The sequence below is a fragment of the Serinus canaria genome, chromosome 1A (genome assembly GCF_022539315.1).
Source record: "Serinus canaria isolate serCan28SL12 chromosome 1A, serCan2020, whole genome shotgun sequence".
Classification (NCBI taxonomy): domain Eukaryota; kingdom Metazoa; phylum Chordata; class Aves; order Passeriformes; family Fringillidae; genus Serinus; species Serinus canaria.
Window position 1 is genome coordinate 37964695 of NC_066314.1, and position 18789 is coordinate 37983483.

The following is an 18789-nucleotide window of genomic DNA, read 5'->3' on the forward strand; positions in this document are numbered from 1 at the left end:
AGGCAATAAAATCAAACAGACTTTATGACCACTCTAACATTATGATTACTATTGAGCTTTATCCCATCTGTAAATTTTAGATTGTGGATGTCACAGTTGTCCACTACTGAATATGTCCCTTGAAAAATTCCCTTGTAAAACTGACAAAAGAAAAGGCTTTTAAGCATCTCATCAGTCAGCTCTTGTTCCCTGGGCCTTTTTATAGACAAATAAAAGCAAAATATGAACCAGTATTAAAATGACAAAATTATTTTGAGCTTTCCTTAGACTTGTTCAGATTCGGGCTCCACAACTAAATCAACCACTTGATTAGAATTTGGCTTTCTGAATGGAAAAAGTAAGTAGAGTAAGTAGAGTACGTAGAGTAAGTAGAGTAAGTAGAGTAAGTAGAGTAAGTAGAGTAAGTAGAGTAAGTAGAGTAAGTAGAGTAAGTAGAGTAAGTAGAGTAAGTAGAGTAAGTAGAGTAAGTACTTTTTTATCAGCACAAAGTAAAGTAAGTAGAGTAAGTAGAGTAAGTTTTACAGTAGAGTAAGTACTTTTTTATCAGCACAAAGGCAGAACTTAGCTTTTATAAAAACAAGCACTATCAGATGATAAAGATATTGGGATCAATTTGAGAAGTTATTACATTTCTCTACTAGTCAGAATAAACATTTAATGCTGTTTTCACATTCAAATTTAAACTATCTGTAACTGGAAAACAGATACATTTGTATTTGTATTCCATAATTCACCAAGATTATGAGTCTCCTAGATGGCTCTTGCAAGCAATACCAGAATTCTTTAAAATACTATAAATATGAGAATACGTATCTATCCAAATCAGCACTGAGTTTTTTTGTTACTAGAAATACTTCTGGTTGCAACTAAAATCCTTCACTTTAAAGAATGAGGAACAACCTAAAAATATTTCCTACTTATGTCTTGGACATATCATTTGTGGATTCATATTGATATCCTTTTTTGAAAGAACAGTTGAATTAAGGTCCCTAGGCCCCTGAAACATCTGGAAAGAAAAGGATCTGAGAAAAATGTGAACTTTTACTCGCTTTTGAGGAAGTTACCTTGAAAAATAGGTAATTCTTTCTTTCTTATTCCTTTATAAAAAAGAAACAACTCACAGTCTCTCTGATATGTGTCTGATAAGTCTAGCAAGGAGAATGAACAAAAAGACACTTTTCTCAGATATGCTTCAGCTCACTTACAAGAAGGACTAAGACAACCAACAAAAATAATAGACAATACTTTATACTCCCTTTACTCTGATTTAAATATGATAAAAGTACAAAATCAGAGTAATTTCTGAAAATAGAAAATGTGGTAAACAGTAGGAAAAGAAATAAGAGGTGGTTTTTAGAGGAAGAGCACATGAAGAAGGGCTTGTTCAGCCTGCTAAAGAGGAAGTCAAGGAGCAATTTAATAGCAAGCTCAAACTACCAGAAGGTTAGTTACTAAGATGATGGGAGCCAGGCTGTTCTCAGAAGCAGCAGATGATAAAGCAAAGGGTACAAAATGCATCAACTGGACACTAGGAACAATATTTCAGTAAGAGAGCAGCAGCACAGCACTAGGTCAGGTTACTCAGAGAGACAGCTGGAGAGACCATCCTTAAAGGTTCTCAAGCCTCAGTAAGACAAAGCCAAGGCTGACCTGATCCAGGGCTGCCCAAAGTACTGCTCTGAGACTTCCAAAGGCCTCCTCCAATCAACATTTCCATGCATTTACAGAGCCAGCAGGGCTGCTTGATTTATCTCCCATGTCCTGTCACCCACTTCCCCCCAAAGTGGAAATCTCAGAGTCCACCTGGCTTTTGTTTTTCTTACTTTTGGGCAACAATGAGATCAATACTGACTTTTTGAGATGATTCAGTCAAAATGTTCTGTAATTCAAAGCTCTGTGTAAAGAAGTATTAAGGCACAAGTCTAAAGATGCACCTAAAAAATGTAGAGAAGCAAGCATTTTGACAAAAAAAAAGGCCACACAAACAAGTAATCAGATGCATTTGAAAAGTTCTCCTAAAATATGCAAAGGAAAATCTTTTAAAAGCCAAAGGTTATGGTTTTGAAAGAGTAAATTGATTCTCTATTATTCATTAGGGGACTGAAGAAGATGGACTGATTAAATTGCACACTTTTTTCTGGATAGAAATATACTTCTTCCTGTAACTTTTGCTAAAGTTACCCCACCCAAAAAGTGAGCTGCCCTATCCAAATGTACCTTTACTGCTTCACTGTTCCAACTCTTCCTCTACTGGCTATGTAAACAGATACACAGTAAAGTCACAAGTCATATCACACACTCTATGATAAAGACTAGATCCTGAGCAAAGGTGTTCCAAATGCACCAAATCCAATCAAGGTCAGCTTCCAATGGATTTGTGATCTTCTGGTTCACTGAAATCAAATCAAAATTGCCAAGATCAGAAATGTCTCTCCCTTCCATGAATTATTTTCTGCTCCTTTCTCTCAGTGCCTTCACTTACACTGCATTTCCTTCAATTGCATATTAGTTGGATCACTTTTTTTATTGGCCTTTCATTGGAATTTATAGCTTTATTATTACTGAAAGCAGCAACTTTTTCAGATGCAAGGAAAAGAAGAAATGGGACTCATGGACTAAAAGCTGCAGAGCAAAACCAACATAGAGACAAATGTTGGAAAACCAACACAGTCTCATAGAGACTTCAAATCCTATTCCATGTGTTTTGCTGGATCATCTAGTGAGAAGTTAAGATGTACACAGGTGTAGCTTTTGACTGCATTATAAAGTACCTTCTCAAGAGGATTCCCTGACCCTCCCCCTTCCATATGAAAGGACTATTTGATGAAAACAAGTAAACTTCCAGCCAATAACTATAGTAAGCAGTGACTGTATTGACAAAGGCCATGCTGGAAATGGAGCAAAATTAGGAACGAAAGACAAAAATAATGAAATTTTCTGACCAATTCGTAGCAGCATAAAATAAAATCAGTAAAGTTTGACTTGGAAATTAAGGCTGCCTTCAAAGTAAGCTCAAGTGAAAAAAGCATATCCCTGAGTGTATTTTAATTTTATTCAGTTCTCAAAACAAACTACACGTAGTCCTCCTACCAGACACTAACATCTGGAAGTGATGTGCACATTTCTGGTACAGTACTCTAATAGCAGATACAGCACAGAGATTTGCAGTGTATAAGCTTCACACCTTTTCCTCTTGCTATTTACTGTCAAGAGAAGACAATCAAAGGACTTTTTATGGGGACTAAAGAGGCAGCTGCCAAATGTCTGAAATGGGTAAGCAGCCAAAACAATTCCTTCTGCCTCATTACAGGCCCATTTAAGTATCTTGTAACAAAAGGCACTAAAGCTTAAAACAAAAATTCACAAGTCTTCACTTAGCTCTGCGGTTCTCTTTCCAAATACTTTAAAACAGTTGAGTGGAAATTGTTCCCTCCTGTTATCTTTTGTGAAGGTTTTGGTGCTGCCACATCCTGACATACCCACAACAAGTAAACTGCTCCAACACAGTAGCAAGTTTAAATGCAACATGACTGTATGGACTGAATTCCTGCTAAGTTCTTCAAGTGCTGGGTCAGTTGATTACAACAGCAGATATCTACTTATATTTTAACAAGAACTGACTCAACCATCATCTTCGAGTTCAGCATTCCCTAAAAATCAAGGAATTCAATCCAACTGTGTGTAAAACATTCTGACTACTAAATTAAATATTTAGAGTACAGGATTATGTTCTGAACAATAAAAAGAGCCTTCTGGAGATAAATGCCTTTTTACAAATCCACCTTTCAAGGATAGCTCCATCTTTTGAAGAGGATTGATCTTGAAAGTAAAAAGCACTCATCTATGAACTCATTTAAATTATAAGCAGCAAATGCATTTAAGCAGAAAATAAGCACATTCTTGCAAAGCTTCCCAATTAAAAAAAAAAAAAATCTAAAAACCCCAAAAACCTAAACATCCATGATCACACTTCCAGACTTTCAAAGGTGTTAAAACATTTGACAAAAAGTAAGAACAAACAAAAACACATCCAAGCAGCAATAAATGCTAATTTTGTTCAGAGCAAAAAATTAGCTAATAAAGCTAATTTTTAAATAAAATACACACAACACACTTTTTCATCCCAACACCACCACTTCTGAGATCCCATGTAACACATTGTCTGCCCTGGGAGAAGAATATTTAAGTATCTTCAAAATACCCCCCTCCCTCTTGCCACATTCCCTTCTTCCCCTCCTCACTTTTTCAGCTAATACTTTGACATTAGTGGCCTCACTAAACTCAATCCTGCAAATTCCTGACATTCATGTCTTCTTAATCTGAAACGTAACTTGAGGAGATGGTTAACATTTGACCTTTGCTCTACCTCAGACATACCTGGAGACACAAAAAAAGTCCAAGGCATGCAAAATGCATTCACAGCCTGAAAGGATGTTTTATTTTAAAGTTCCCAGCACACAATCTTTAAAAAAAAAAAAACCATTAAAACTTCAAAAGATAATTTAACAAAATTTTTTCTACAAGTATAGACCTTTGCATAAACATTACAAACCTGTACTGAGAATGAAGACACGAAGAAATAAATAGAAATAAATCCCTAGAAGCATACACCCAGGAGTTTTGGTAAAATTAAGAGTTAAATAGCTACCACAACTAACAAAAACAGTCAATCTCATTTAATTAAATTGGATACTACACTAAAGAATGAATAACAATAAACCATACATTGATTACAGAAGTGGACATGGTACCTAACAGGCTATTACAATATTAGTCAGAAACGAATTACTAAGATAAATGGAGGATCAGGCTACAAAACAAATCAGAAATAAAGCAACCAGCTACTTTGTAAAATAGAAAATCTACCTGCTTACTCTAAATGAAGCCAAACAAAGGCTCAAATACCAGTACCTCTACTCTTTTTTTTTTTCCATCTTTAAGATGAAGTTTTAAAACTTAACCTTGAAGATTATTCTAGCTTTTATCCTCCCTCCTACCTTCCTTCATTATACACACACAAAAGGACTTTTGAAGATTGCTAGCTACACTTCAAATGGGTGCATTTTAAGTAGGGTTTTTCATTGTTGTACTTTGGGAAAAAGATTTGTTACAAATTAAATACTCTCAGTGATCAATAGGAAAAGTTGTATTGGTGTAACATGTTTTTACCTTAAATGAACTTGTCAGGCATATAGGCTTCACATCCTTTCAGCTTTTAATTGCTGGAGTATACTATCTGCAGACACTGGCAGTACCAGAATTTTGAGGGGAGAAAGAAAAGAAAGGGTTGGAATACCAGGGATGAACATGATTGTTTAATGAGCCGGTGTCTCTTCCCTAGAATACAGTCCCCATTTGCTGTTATCTCTCTGTGCTTCAGGCATTTTGTTTGTCATACAGTTAAGGCATGACTGAACATGCCATTCTGAGACTGTTCTTGTTAAATAAACCTGCAGCTACAACCAATAAAGGGAATGTCCTCTTACAGACATGAGGCATGCCACCTAAAATTTAAGTCAAGTTCTTAGAAGTAAAAAAGTGAGAAAATAAAGTGATTCCTTTTCTTCTGCTCCCAAGAAATTTTCATTTTCAGTTACAATTGCATCTTTCAAATCAACTTGTACCAGTAGCTGCTAACACACGAAAACACTGACTAGAAAATTCTTAATTTTCTCAAAAGTAAAATATTTCAAAGAATGTATTTCCATAACTACATGACATTATTTATAGTCCTCTTTGGAAGGGCTGTCTATCACAGAGAAAACATGTCCTTCCTTGGACCTGTAGCTGATTCAGAGCCAAGACCTTTCAAATGAAACCAACTGCACTTGTTTTGGTTCAAGCCTAGATGCAAAGCTGAATTCAGAGTCTGGTGGCTATTCCTTGGCACAAACATCTGTGACCTACCACTATATCCTCCAAGCTTCTTTGTCTGGTCAGGCAGCTTCCCATCTCACCCAGCACACACTCACAATCCCATTCAGTGTATTTAGTTCCCCAAGGCAGCACCAGTCTCTCTGAGCTCACTTCTTATATCCCTTCAGCTATGAAGTTCACAGAGTGCTGGCCTACAAACAGTTCATGCACGTGACAACAGCTAGAAAAATATGGTCCAGGCTGAGTTCCAGATATAAGGCAGCATCTGTAATCCCTAATAGAAACCCCTTTATGGCAGAACATATCCACTGATATTTTAGGGGATTCATTCATGATTAATTAGTGCAGCTTCCAAATAAAGAGTGTCCAAGCAGAAGAACCATCCCTGCACAAAAGACAGAAAAATCTTAATTCTGAAAGTTGAAAAGAAGTAGATGATAATGGAAAAAAAAAATCCATTTAAGACTGTCGAAAAATATTTTAGAGGCCTTGCTTCCTTTTTGCTAATTAAGTTTTGATACTGACCAAATACTAGTCCAGCCACAGATCCTAGTTCATACAGTCCCTCCAAGCTTCCACTGGAGTCCTGCTATGCAGAAACAATGACTGTGGCAAACAACCAAATGGGAAAAAAAAAAAAGACTCTTCACCATTTATTTCAGATTTAGATCTCTACTCTGAACAATAGGGTGCATAAATGCTACCAATTCAATTTCATAGGGAAATAAAGAGGTGTATTTAAAATTGTAATTTTAAATACTGGTTCATATAAATGTAACCAAACTGATTTTCATATTTAAGCTTAGACTCATACACATTTATATGAAGAAAAATTTTGGTCACCTGTGTTTTAAGAATGGCTGTAACATACCTTCCACTTCAGAATTTATAATTAAAAAACAGAATATACAACTTGACTGGAACACTTTTTCTCCCTTCTGACACTCAAATCCTGCTGCTCTACTTTCTCTTTGTCATGTGCTGACCTCTTTTTTCCAAACAAGTTTTATCTATCCCATACTCATTTTAGAGGTGCTGTGGAAAACAAAGGGAAAACCCAGCCATATAGTCGCTGCAGATTTAAAACAGTTAACACTTATGCAACCCTGCCTGGTTTTTCCCAACATTTTTCAAATAAGGTTATCTCAGTCTCTGGACTATGAAGAAATGCAAAAGGCTTTATAAATATCATCTTAAATGCAAGTATGAGCACTGGATACAACATGCATTCAAGAGACCAAAAAGCTAAAACAAAAGACAAAAATAAACCAATCAACAGCACAATAGAAAAATCACCTCTGTTTAGTGAGCTGCTTTTTATCATATTCATCAATTCTCTCCACACACAGCAACACAATTATCTCTTCTAAACTACTTCTGTAGTTACCTATCTTTCCTTATCATCTGTTTTTTTAAATATCAGGACATTTGTCATCTTTGTTGAAGTTCTGTAACACTTTACAGGAGAGGCACATCTTAAATTTATCCTTCAGTTTAGCCTTTTTTGTTATTTACTATGCCTTCAGTAAATCTACTAAATTGCTCCTCCAGTTTCTGCCTCAGGCTAAAAAATCCAAGCATAATAAAAGAAAGATTTTTGCAGGTATATTTTAAAGGGACAGAAACCATTCCATTCTGCCAAAAAGCTATTCTTTTTAATATTGTTCCTTCCAAACTGAGATCTGACAGACAGACCTCAAGCCCAAGCACCAGGTACACAATCTGCACTTATGAAAAAACAGCCATACTTATGCAATGTAGTGGCAAGCCCACCAAACACTCTAAGTGGGAAGCAACACTGACATCCAAAGGTCTGAGAGTCAGTTTGAACATCACTATATCACATTTGCATACCCACATTTTGCATTATTTCCATATGGAGTCAGTAAGGTCAGCATGATTCATTAACCACAAGTTCAGCAGTGCCCGAGCACCATCCTGGTCCTTCCGCTTGATCCAAGGAGGATCTCAAAACAGAAGAACAGCTATTCTCAACCTAAATTAATAGGCTGTAGCACCTAAATACAAGGCTGTAGGGATACTTACACTTATAATAATGGAATAGATATTAACTGATAGCTTGCACAATGTACATAATCCAGGTTTCACAGCTCATTTTCTGGTCTCTCTGCTCATGCCAGCAGTAAGTGATGAAAGCTTTAGAACATAAAAATATACAAATAAGCTCCATATTATTCTAAATAAAGAGACCACAGGAAAAAAAAAAAAAGGGAAGCAGAATGGCAGCTGTGAATACATAATTTATGCAAAAATACATCAATATTTCCAAATTCTTGGTTTAATTCTGAAACATTCTTGCATTGCAAAAAAAATGTAAAATGCTATGAGAAGTAGTTTTTTGCATTGAGCTGCTTAGCAACACCTGCATTCAAATAGCCTCTGGGTAACTTTGACAAAAACTGATTTGACATCTGACAAGCCCCAATTTTTTTTAAAATGAAAGGAAGAAGCAAGCCCACAAATGGGATACATTAAAACACCCATTTATGTTTTAGACTAAAGAAGATTGTCAGATAAGCAGATGCTCCTCAGTTTCTGCCTCAGGCTAAAAATAACTCCTATATTTTGCTGTAGAAGTCAACTGCCTGAGGTGCAGTATTTCACACAAGGTAATTACAATGCACATCATCTTCAAGAGGATACAGGGTATCTCACTGCACAAGTCTTGTTAATTTTTAGCCTATTTCTGTTTTCACAAAATTACCTTTAGGGTTTCTATGCCTTTCTAGCCATCCTTCTAGACATTAAGAAGTACTACAGACTTTGTCCTTTTTCAAATCTATTAGTAAGAGATCAAAAGAGAAATAGGCTGAATAGGAAATTCTTTGACAGATGGGTTACGACCATCAAAGAAATTCTAGCTATGCCATTCAGAAGTATGTGAATGCTGGTACCTAAATATTTGGTTATCAAGTGCAGGACCCTAATTTAATTGCAAAGAATGCTCAAAGTGCCCAATTCCAATATACTTCATTGGAATGCTTTATCAGAGTACTTAACACACCAAATATATGCTTCTTAAACATTCGGCTGCAGAATTCCAAATCAGAAAAACTACTACATTTCTGACATTCCTCCAGTCTCTACTACCTTTGTGAAAGAAATGTGACCATTTTCTAGGCTCAAACATCTTGAAAAACAAATACAAATCATTAACTAATGATTTAAGCTCCAAACATATCCTTTACCTCTTCTCAGCATAATATAGGATAAATGAATGTAATTTAAAATACAAAAAAAAAAAGTGGATCATCTAAATTCATCATATATTCAGCTATTTTTCTAAAAGAATAAAAACAAAGGACTGCTCTATCAAATGTCTCTACATTCAGTTTTTAAATCTTTCAGCATTTCTCATCATTTTGCAGATGTTTTTAGCTTTTGTCTAATTGAAATGACAGTGTCATAAAATCGTCCTTTGAAGAACCACATTGCAGACACACACACACGCAAAAATCTTTTATCTTGAAATTAGCGCATTAATTTAAAGAGAACTTTTTACAAAAGGACCTCAGAGCTTTTATAGGAATGAAGAAATGGTCACCCTAAATATGGCTGTGTAACAGACAGAAGTTAAACAACTCATTTAGCAAGGTCTAAACCATAATTTTCTACAGGACCAAGCACTTCCATGTTCCACTCCAATTTCCACATTCCAAAATACCTAGATCTTTACTCAAAACAGATCTTACTCAAAACAACTCCTCAAAAGAAAACAAAATACAAACAAATAAATATAAGCTTTTGACTTTGTGTTCTAGAGGCACCTGTAGCAGCTACCAGCTTCAGGAAAAAAAAAATTATTAAATATTACCTGTGAAAAGATAACAGTTACTAAAATACAAAGAACAGAGAAGTCACACATTGAATCTTTGCTGGGTTCCTACATTCTGAAGAATGTGTATGATACAAAGACAAAATGAGTTGCTCAGTTAACAGAGGTATGAATCCTTATTCATACTGCTAAGCACTGTTTTCTGACCAGAGATCAATATGACTCTTGATATCAGACTTGTTGAAAAAATGAAGTCATGGTCCTATTTCAGATTGGATTTTGTCTGTAACTGTTAATAAACTTCATTGCCACAAATAAAAAATACACACACTCCATCTCAATCTGTGAGCAACAGTCTGGGACACAGACTACAAGCACAACCACTGCCAAACTTCAAACAACTAAGGCTAATAAGGCACTGGCATAGTTCTGGCTGAGCAAAGCACTCATTAATTGATCAATATTAATAATAATTCCTAGTTCAACCTGCAAAAACAAAATGTATAGCTATGGAAGAAAATGAAATTATACTTTGTGTCACTGATTACTCTCTTCATTGCATCTTGGGAGATTAAATCTGTTCTAAAAGCAGACTAAGAGTTCCTAGAACTCTTTTGAAATGGCTGCTCACCCTATATTGTTAGTTTAAGCCTTTTTTAATGTTCACTTTGTTTAATAATCTGTCAGACTACCAGAATATTAATTAGCTCCTCAACTCTGCAATAAAGGTCATCTTTCAGAAGCTCGACAATCTCGAGCTGGTGAAGAGGGATCATTACATGAGGCTTACAGATACCACACTGAGTTTCTGCAGGGAAGAGAAGGAAATAATCATAGAGAGGCATCTCATCATCTAGGAGAGTTCTCAGAAATGTGGACCTCACTGTCAGCTGATGTTTTGTTTACTGACAGTTTACACAAGTTGAAGAGGAGACTGAACAAGTATTTTGCACATAAATTCATTTAATTTCTGTCTATTTAGAGATTTCTATACAGTGTTGCAAGTCTTTGAGATGAAAACTGCCAAGTGGCTAGAAAACGATCTCACAGGAAACACCAGACAACATTTCTGCAGACTTTTTCCTATGTGTCTGATCATGGCCATGGTAGGAGCAGGACGCTGAGCAAGGTGGTTCTTTAGTCAGACACACTACAATTAGTCTTATCTTACTGGTGTACAGAGAGGAAAAATTAAGCTAAAGAGCTTTACAAACAGCATACAGTGGGAAGAGACCAATCCAGATGAGTGCAGGTTTCAGATTAAATCCCATGTTCCTACAAACACTAAACTGCATATTGCATGGAAAACAAGTCATTAAATATGTACCAGTAACTACAGTGGACAAGTAGGACATGAACAAGTTCCTATAATTCACAAAAATAAGTAGCAGGGTCAGGAAGTGCTGAGAGGAGGAAGAGTGAAAGAGGGGGATTCCCCATTATTGCCTCCTTGGCTCCTGCCTACTGCTATGGTCTCTCACAACTCACAGATGCATGTGGCTCAGACACCACACTTCCAATCAGCTGTTATTTCACAACACCTTTTTCACATCTGAGTGCTGCATGCATTTTGCCCAGCTACCCTGCCTTTGTACCTCACATCTTGTTATACCACCTCTTTCTGCCCATCTCTTCCAAAAAACCTAATCCATCTTTTTTCCAACTGTCCCAGGCAGACACCAAGTATAGACCTAGGCTCTTTGCAGCAGTGCATGGCAGGAGACAATGGATGTAAATGTAAAGAAGAGACCAAAAGAAAGGAAAACACTGTCATTTCAGGGACAGTCATGTCCTGGTAGCATTGCCCAAAGAAGCTGTGAAGACTTCATCCCTGGAGATTTTCAAGATCTGACTGGATGCAACAAGGCTGAATTAGACTTCCTGAGGCTCCTTTCACCCTTAATTACACTTCAATTCAATACCCACACAAAGAAAACACCCAGCACTGCACTGGACTATGCTTCCACAAGTCTCTCACCTACTCAAAAGCTTCTGACTTAAAAGATTCAAGGTATTAGTCACTTAGGTTTCAGATCAAGAAAATCAATTAAATACTGCATAAAAGATTGCGTGAAGCCCATACCTAGCACTTTTTTGTTGTTGTTGTTTGTTTGTTTGAAGGTGAGTAACAGCTGAGAATTAAGATAAGTAAAAATTGCAGATGGCACAGCATTACTTTTGTTTCTCTGAGGTTTTTTTTTTTTGGTTAATTTTTTTAAGCTTACCTTAACTCAGGATGATGTTCTTGTGTTTTGTACCAAACATAGCTACCATCTAAGATGATGTGATTATTACATGGTAAGACTATACCACAGAGATGAATGTAAGATTTTCAATCCTGAAGTAAGAGAGACCTAAATGTTCCATTCAGTTCTTCATAGCAACATTCAAGCCGATCAAATACAGTATAATCCTGAAACAAAACACCAGGGTTGTGGTTTTTCTTTTAATTTCCCATGACCTTGTGTAGCACAAAAATAAGTCCCACTTAGACCCACTTAGTCTTTCAAATGAAATTATTTAAATACACAACTCCAACCTTGGGGGAAAAAAAGTTGCAGACCATACAGGAGTGTACATAAATGTAACACATGTAAACTGGATATAGTTTTAAGAACTCATTACAAACTTGTACGGAACTAATCAACAGTGGCCCTTCCAACTTGCCATCAACCAGGACCCCTGGGTCCTTTTCCACAGGGCTGCTTCTCCAGTGTTACATTCCCTAGTTTGTCCATACATCCAGGGTTGCCCCATCCCAGGTGCAAAATCCAGTGCTTGTAATTTTTAAACTTCATAGGGTTGGTGGTTGCACAGCCCTTTTATTTGTCAATGTCCCTCTGTCTTCATGGCAATAAACAGCTCCTCCCAACTCAGTGCCATCAGCAAATTTACTTAGCATTCCTTCCAGTCCTGTGTCCAAGTCCTTCATGAAGATGTTGAAGGGCCAAGGATGAGCCTTGCAGAGCCCCACTAGTGACAGGTCACCAGCCTAATGTAACTCCATTCACCACAACCCTTTGCTCACAGCTGCTCACCCACCGCATGACATGTTTATCCAGCTGTGTGTTGGACATTTTGTCCAGGATACTGTGACAGACATCAGTAAGAGCTTTACTGAAATCCAAAAATGTCACAACTGGCACCCACTGATCAACTGGAGAGTTACCCTGTCAAAAAAGGAAATTCAGTTTGACAACCAGGACTTGCCCCTCATGAGCCTGTGCTGGCTGTGACCTATGACTGCACTGTCCTCCAGGTGTTTCTCTATAACTCCCAACATAATCCTCTCCATAATTCTACCAGAAACTGAAGTGAAACTGAGAGACCTGTGGTTACCAGGGCATCCATCTGGCCCTTCTGGAAAACCGGGCAATTTGTGTCAAGTTCCAGTCGATTGGGACCTTTTCAGATTCCTGAGACAATTCAAGAATCATTGAGAGAGGTCTTGAGATGACATCAGCCAGCTCTCTGAGTACCCTTGGATGAACTCCATCAGGTCTCATAGATTTCGAGGGATTCAGCTGGAAAAGCAAATCCTCTACTCCACTGGGAGTTTATCATTCTCACAGTCATGGTTCTCCAGCTCAGGGCACTGGGACTCCAAGAGGCCACCACCAGTGTTGAAGACTGAAGTGAAGAAACAATTAAATGTCTCTGCTATGTCTACATTCCATTTCTTGAGGTGACCATCTTCATCACATATATTATTTCTGCACTGTCTTTTGCTATTGACATATTTTAGAAAGCCCCTTCTACTGTCTCCCACAGTTCTGGCCAGCTTCAATTCTGTCTGAGCTTTAGCTACACAAATTTGCTCCCCACAGAGGTGAAACAGCATCTTTGTAACCTTCTCATGTCCATGAACACTGCTTCCACTGGACATATAGCTTCCTTTTAGGCTTAGCTGCAGAAGAAGATCCCTGCTCAGACAAGTTAGGCCTTCTGTCTCACATGCTTGACTTCCAAAATTTTCACGTTACCTGCTCCTGTACTCATAGGAAGGTGGTACAGAAGTGACCAGCACTGTTAGACCACAGCAGCTTCAAAAGCATCTTCCCAAGGGACCTTACCAGTTCCCTGGGCAGCCTGAAGTCTGCCCTCCCCATGACCATCTTAAACTTGATCGCTTCCTGGTCACTGGGGCCAAGACAGCCACAGACCGATCAATCCACTCCACTCACAAGCCCCACTCTGATGAAGGCAGCAAATCAGGAAGGGCCCCTTTCCAAGTAAACTGCCTTAGCATCTATATCAAGTTACCATCCAAGTGCTCTAGAAATCTTCTGGACCTGTTTGTAGCAGCTGTGTGGTGCTCCCACTTAACATCTGGCAAGTTAAGGGCCCCCTTAAGAACAAGGGTGGCTGATTTATAGATATTCCTTAGCTCCTTAAAGGATAATTCATCAGTACTGTCATCCTGGCTGGGTTGCCTATAGAAGACTTCCACAATGAAGTTTGTCCCTTAATCCTTACTCAGTAGCACTCAACTGTGCCACTGCCAACTCCGAGCCCCATACATTTCAGCCCCTCTATTACCTATGTCACCTCTTCACCTCACCTTCCCTGCCTGATCTCTCCTGAAGAGCCTGTAATTGTAACACAGCAGTCACAGGACTCATCCCACCAGGCTTCACTTACACCAGTGATGTCACATCTCTGGGATTGAGGAAGCTCCTCTTCCTTGCTCCTCTTGCTGTGTGTGTCAGTGTAGGAATGTTTCAAGTGCAGTTCACTGTAGACAACACCTCATGGGGATGACTGGTGGACCTCATAAGCACACAGTCCATCCAATTGTGCCAAACAGTTCCATTGCTTATCACAGGCAAGCCTGGTTTTCTCTCAGGCTTGCCAGTGATAAGCAACAGGATGGGCACACCAGGCTTGGAAGGTACACACACAGTGAATTAGAAGCTGCTACATGGATTCTGGGATTGAAAGTTTTCCAGACTTTTTAAGTTTTTAATAAACTTAGTTGTGATTGGGTTTTTTGACAAATAACTTCCAGCACCTAACTATGCTTTAATATCCTACCTAGGATATTAAAGCATATTCTTAAACAAAACAAAACTTGAAAAAAATTATAAGTTTATCATGTGCTAAAAAAAGATGGAAAGAAGAAAATATGCCCATTGAACAGGTGTTGTCAGGAGACCTGGCCAAAATCAGAATTCCCAAAGGCATTAAAAGCAAAACAAACTGGATATAAACAATCTTAATACAATTCTTCTATCAGAACCTGAAAATGTTTCCATTCACCCTGCCACATCTGAAGGAAGAACCATAAATGGAACCCTAGTAAGATGTGTTCACTAGACAAAGCCAGCAAGAGAATGGTCTAACCTATCATGAATGGTTGTCCAGATCACATAAATATATTTCAGACTTCCACTATAATACTACTACATCTGCATGAATGGTAAGCACATCAGTCAGATGCAGAGGTTTTTTCTATTACTCTGAACAACCACCTTTTGAGGCTCTTTTTTCCTCAACACACACAAAACCAAACAAGTTGTTTTACAACACAACTGATGTTAGACAATGGAAAGACACTACCTCATTAATCTCAAGCTATAACATGAAGACACTTTAATCCTCATGTAGGGAATCACTAAGAAAGATAATGCTGAAGGCAAACTTCTAATCAAAAGAGCTCAACAGCCAGTACAGGATTCCACTCCTCTCTACTTTCCAGCCATTCAGAAAAGAATTTCAATTCCTTTACAACACACACAGTAACTGCTATGCCTGAAATATGTAGCACTTAAATTTTCTTGACATTTTTCCAACTGGAACACAGCAACTTTCTGTTAATCTCAAGTGAGCACACTGGACTTCTTTAGTAGCAGGAACTCTCTTTCCCCACAGAAAGCACTCACTGCTCTACTTGCTTCCAAGGTTGTTGTTCAGTACGACACCGACCAAGCACCACACATGCATTGCCTTCTAAACACACAGGCAGACTCCTGACAGGGAGCCATCAGTGGGGATGCAAAAAGTTGCATCTTTACTGCTGTTCATAAGACAAGTGATGAACACAGACTGGCTGAACATCCTCTGCAGAGTCCATATTTGAATCACTTCTACCTTTCACTCCAGTATCTCCCACAAACAGGTCAGGAGACTCTTGTGTCTCGGGTCCGGCAGCCTCAGGTACAAAATACATAGATCAGTGTTCCTCACACCTTTTAAAATCCTTCATCACCTTGTAATTAGCAAAAGAACACTTCCCAACTTAGATGACTTCCATCTGCTTAAGGAAAAATGTAAGCTTTATCTATACTGTACACATTACATAAATCCCAGCTATACAACTGTCATTCCTAAATGAACCAAGATTTTGATTATATATACGCTTTTTTGAAAAAAGTAACCACCAAAATATTTGTAATTCTCCTTTCTGGAGTTCAGGAAAAACAAACAACAACAACAAAAAAACACAAACAAACAAAAACATAACAAAACAAAACAAAAAAAACACCTTGCTCACACAGCTATACCAGCATAATCCTCAAATGTAAAGTTACAGAAATAAAGCTGCAGTTTCACCAGTGCAGCATGGCTTGCTTGGAGCAGGACATAATTATGATAACAATACAAAATATAACCGTTATCCTATACATGGATCCTCATATAGCACTGTCAGTGAATAATGGGAGTTCTGTGTTTCTTAAATAGGCATTAGCACAACTGTAAATGAGAAAAATGCTGCAAGTAAACTCAACACCTGCATCAAGTGAGTACCTGCAAAGTGAGAAACATATTCCAAACATAATTAAAAAAGGTTATAAAAGTTAATATTTAAGGAGGGTAACATACAAAGTAGTGGCAGTTGCATATAATTCAGTTACCTTTTACAACCTGAAGGATTGTTATGAATCAACAAAACCCAAACCCCACAGCACTTAATATTTAGACAAAATCCAACTTTCAAGAAACTACGAGCGCTGAAAGGAAAAACATTTGACATTTTCAAAAGTCACCATTACTTAGATAAGCACTAGTGCTGAGAAGGTAAAAAAAACAGCCTTTACTTTTATCATGGGAGTCTCTAAATACAAAGCATTGTCAACTTCCAACCAGTCACCATCTGTTTTCACAGCCTCCACTATGGTTTCTGTCCTCCACCAACACCCATATGAAATTCAGTTAAGACACAGAACTCTTTAAGGAACTGGCCCTATTATCTTCCCACTGAACAGGAGAGAAATTAATCATTAATAAGTAATCTGCTAACATTTTCCATGCCTGTTTCAAGATAATTTAGACAACACAAACTGTTCTTATTCTGCCACCTTTCCTATCAATAAATTCTCCAGGTGCATTGCAAGTGAAATTAAATCCTACTTCTTTGGGGCAAAACCTATTTTTGTATTCAGTTTTGAGCAGAAAAGCTCTTAGGCACTTTGTATCTTCTAGGAGTGCATTTTTTCAACAGGTACCAGTTTTCATTTCAGAGGATCTTACTGGTCTACACCACAGTGGCACGATGATCATAAAGGGGAGATATTTAGCATAAAATGTCTACTTCATTCTTACAAAAATTATTTTCTTGAAAAGACAACGAAACACCCAGCATAGCTCTAAAATAACATCTCCTGAGAAGTAATTTTAAAACACACACCATGAAGAGCAACAAGTGTTAAAATTCAGGGTGTACTACTACTGCCAAGTCACTATGTATTGACTGTGCAGTAAACTATGCCTAGCATCAAGTGAGCAAGACAGCAAGAAACTGGAGTGTTGCAGATTACTCCAACAAGCCATCATCTACATCACAGCCTTCTTTTGTCTGAGAACTTCAGCTGACCAGCTTGAATCAATACTTTAAAACATTTTCTCATGACTACAGAGCTGTATGAAAGACAAGTAAATAGTCTGCAAAGCATTAACCCATAAGTAGGTACTCACATTTGACACTGGAGACTGTTTTTGAAGCTGTTCACTACCAGGAGTGATCTAGTGTTTCCCACCTAAACAATTCTTAGGAATGCATGTGGCAATGAATAAAAACATTTAAGAAAGGCAAAATACTGAAAAGAGATAGCTCTGCATAAGTATATACTGGTAAAAAATGCAACACTTATTAGTAGCAAGCTTCTCCAGTGACACCTTGTACAACAGTTACCTACAATTAAAATTTGACCCCAAAAATGTGATGAAATGCTTAATTGCTACTTATAGAAGCAATTAGTATAAAGGTACAAGAAGTTTCCAAGAAGTGCCAACACGTGGCGACGCTCAGCAAAGTTTAGGGAGCAGGTGGGAACTTGTTTCTCAATGCCAAAATATGTTACTTTTAATAAATAAAGATATCCTTTTAAATGCAGCAAATTCAAACACAGGATTCTAATGGCTGCTGAGCAAGGAATGTGTTTTCCTGAAAAGTAAGACACATTTTGAGTAATACTTTAACAAAACAAACAAACAGAAACCACAACCACAACCAAACTCACCAAACCCCAAACCACACCATCCAAAAACTACTAGAGGAACAGTAGTTGAAAAAACTAGTTCAAAGAACTGGGGCATTAGTCTCAAAGAGCAAAAAGAAACCCACTGCTCAAAACCAACCAACCAACCAAAGAGAGTACAAGAAGGGACAGGGTACACAACAGAGACCTCTAAAATATCACATCATACAACACCTGCTGCAATGTGCAAAACCATTACTGACTGGGCTAGGACTAGTTCACTTTGAGAAGTAAAAATGCAGCATTTTAAGGTTCCTATAAAAGGCACAAGGGCCAGGTATTTAAGGGGGTTTCATATAAAACAAACAAGGTACAGTCTATGAGGCTTGCACACCCTGAAAAAAAACTAAAATAATTCACTTTTATTCACCACTTTACAAAACAATGATACTGAAGTCCTATGCCAAAACTCTTTACCTCAAACTAAAGAGTATGCAAGTAATTGTTCTCAAAAACCACAGTTATAAACTGTGCATATAAACATTTATACTCTTCCTGAAACTCACTCGTTACTTGCATATAAATAAAAACATTTATACTCTTCCTGAAACTCACTTCCCAACCTTCCAAGACCACCTCACATGAAAGGTTATGCTGTGAAAGTGGCTAGGATGTCACAAGCAAGTGTTAGTAAGTCCA

At 37.6% G+C, this 18789-nt stretch overlaps 1 protein-coding gene across 1 annotated transcript in view; it reads right to left on the minus strand.

Moving 5' to 3' along the window:
- Window positions 1-18789, minus strand: part of PAWR (pro-apoptotic WT1 regulator) — a 70237-nt gene that overhangs the window by 49985 nt on the left and 1463 nt on the right. The gene's annotated exons all lie outside the window — the stretch shown is intronic.